This window comes from Myotis brandtii, unplaced genomic scaffold, assembly GCF_000412655.1.
Source record: "Myotis brandtii unplaced genomic scaffold, ASM41265v1 scaffold760, whole genome shotgun sequence".
Lineage (NCBI taxonomy): Eukaryota > Metazoa > Chordata > Mammalia > Chiroptera > Vespertilionidae > Myotis > Myotis brandtii.
This window is the reverse complement of record NW_005371038.1, coordinates 878614-880984: the sequence shown is the minus strand read 5'-3', so window position 1 is coordinate 880984 and position 2371 is coordinate 878614. Positions and strand designations below refer to the sequence as shown.

Genomic DNA, 2371 nt, shown 5'->3' with positions numbered 1-2371 from the left:
GGCTGGGCCCTGCCCTGCTGCCTGAATGAGCCAACACAGGAAAACAGCCAGGCCCACATCTTGCACAGCCTGCCATTCAAAGGGACGAGAATGGGGCCAGCCTGTCCCACGGCCCAAGGGAGGCTCACTGCGGGGCCTTGTCCCACTGCTGAACGGAGCCTTGTCGCGGCGGAGTGGGCCCAGCTGCCCACGGCCTGACGGCATGGCCCCACCAGGTTGTGCTGGAGTTCTCAGGGCGTAGGACAGTCGCTGAGGCAGCAAAGGTCCCCGTGAGGATGGGATGGCCGGGCCGGGCTGGTCTGTTCTGAGCACCGTCGTCCCCGCGGCCAGACCAGCATGGCGAGCAGAGAGGTGAGGTCACGGACCCGGCGGCAGGGGTGTTGCCAGAGGCCTAGCGATTCTTGTTTTCTTTTATTTGCAGATGGTATAATCGTATAATGTGTTATTTTTTACTAGAAAAATCCAAGGGGATCACAAACGAGTGGGCACAAGGGTGGAGAAGTCGGAGTGTGGCTTCTGTTCCGAGTGCTTGAGGTGCGGGACCTCGTTTCACCCCCCGGGACTGGAATCGGCCCAGGTTACTGACCAGGACTCTGCGCACCCAGCGCATTATTCAGGGATAATAAGAGTTTCCTTATTGTTCACGGGACGGCTTTTCTCTCCCCGGTTCTAAGGGCTCAGTGGAGTAGGCTGAGTGAGTAAGCAAGCAGGCGCCTTCTGTCCCCAGCCCAGGTGACTGGACCGAGGGACCGGCCCCTTCCCAAGGACCAGAGGAGTGTCTGAGAGGTGCGTCTGTCGGGCAGCGGGGCAGCCGGTGAGCAACGGGGCTGAGGCCAGGGCTCCGGGCAGCGCTGCACTGGCCTGGGCTGCTCCGGGGCTTTTCCTGGGCAGCTGACTCCGGCCCCGGCGATGTGGACAGCTGGAGTGTTGGCCGCCTTCCTTTCTCGTGTGGATTGCCTCGCTCTCTGGGTTGCCCCGTGTCCCCCGCACTCTGGGAGGAAGCAGGTGGAGGCAGTGGGCATCGGCTGGCCTGCCATCAATGTGGTGGCTGTGGGGTGCACCCTCAGGCGAGGCGGGTGGGTGGGGCTGGTGGGCCTGGCTCAAGGCCCTGATGGCTTCGTTTAAAGAAGCAGGAGTGCTGCCACCAGGGTCTCCTTTGAAACGCAGTTCTGGCGGAGAGACTGTGCCGGGGCCGGTGCTCAGTGTGGCCCCCGTGTGTGAAAGTCGGAGAACGGGGGTGAGTGCTGAGCGCTGTCCCTAGGGAGCAGGGCCGGGGGGTGAGGAGGACAAAAAACGCACCAGAAACTGTACAACCCCTGCTTCAGAAGCCCGCCACCCGTGTGAGGGGCTCATGAAAAGAGTGGCAGGAAAGTGCTGAGCTGTGGACTGGGCTCTGGACAGGGGTGCCTGTGATCCTTCCAAAATTGGGGTAAAATTTGCATCTGAATGAGTAATCTAATCGAGTGCCATGGAATGTTCTGGTTTCCTTGTTGTCTCCAGTTTCTGTTAACAGTCATTTGCATTTTATTCAGCCAGCGTTCTAAAATCAGTGCCACCTCAGGTTGCCTCAGCCCACTCTCCCCAGCGTGGGTTTCTGCGTTGGCACCTCCCACTGTGGCCTGGAGGTGGCAGCAGCACTTGCCCGGCCCTCCCCGCAGGTGGGCTCGGAGCTCCCTCCAGCCAACAGCTCTCCGTAGCAGGCAGGTTTTGTTTGGACTTCCCAGGACTACATATTATACATTAATTACTTCTCAGCATCAAGGAAATTGGGAGACCAACTAAAAATCTAACTTTTTTAAGAAAATGAAATCAGCAGTTGTGCCCACCCTGAGCCACGTCCCTGAATGGCAGCAGGGCCAGCTAAGGGTTTGCAGGAGGCAAAACAACGACCCCTAACGACGTCCACACCCTCATCTCTGGAACCTTCAGAAGTGTTGCTTTCCCTGGTAAAGGGACTTGGCAGATGTGGTCCAGGATCTCGAGGTGAGGAGATGAGGATTGTCTGTGGGTCTTAACGGTAACCACAGGTCCTGTTGAAACCAAAATGTCGGTGTTTGAGTCCGAGTTCATTGTCTCGAGAAATCGAAGAATGAAGTCACAGACAAAGACGGTTAGTGGAACCGAAGTTTATCGGGAGAAGCCAGTCCTGGAACAGGTGCCGCCGGGGTTCCAGGAGCAGCCAGCGTCCAGGCTTCCTTTCCACGTTACAGTCGGGAGTAGTTCGCATCCCAGCTAATGGAAGTCTATGAGCCTGTGTGTGGAGGCCCAGTGGCCATACGCCACGTGGGTGCTGGGAGGCGCATCTCCTGCCACCAACCCAGGAACCTAGTGCCAGGGAGAGTGAAGAGGAAGTGGGTGCGCTTTTTTTTTT

General features: G+C 58.1%; 1 protein-coding gene across 3 annotated transcripts in view; it reads left to right on the top strand.

Annotated features, from left to right (window-relative positions):
• Nucleotides 1-2371, top strand: part of SEMA4D (sema domain, immunoglobulin domain (Ig), transmembrane domain (TM) and short cytoplasmic domain, (semaphorin) 4D) — an 89596-nt gene that overhangs the window by 24896 nt on the left and 62329 nt on the right. Inside the window, exon 1 of one of the 3 annotated variants that reach the window (XM_005883088.2) lies at nucleotides 131-351. The exons of the other annotated variants lie outside the window; for them this stretch is intronic. The gene's annotated coding sequence lies outside the window, so the exon portion shown is untranslated. Of the gene's footprint in view, nucleotides 1-130; nucleotides 352-2371 lie in introns of those variants that run through there. 3 annotated transcript variants of the gene reach the window in all.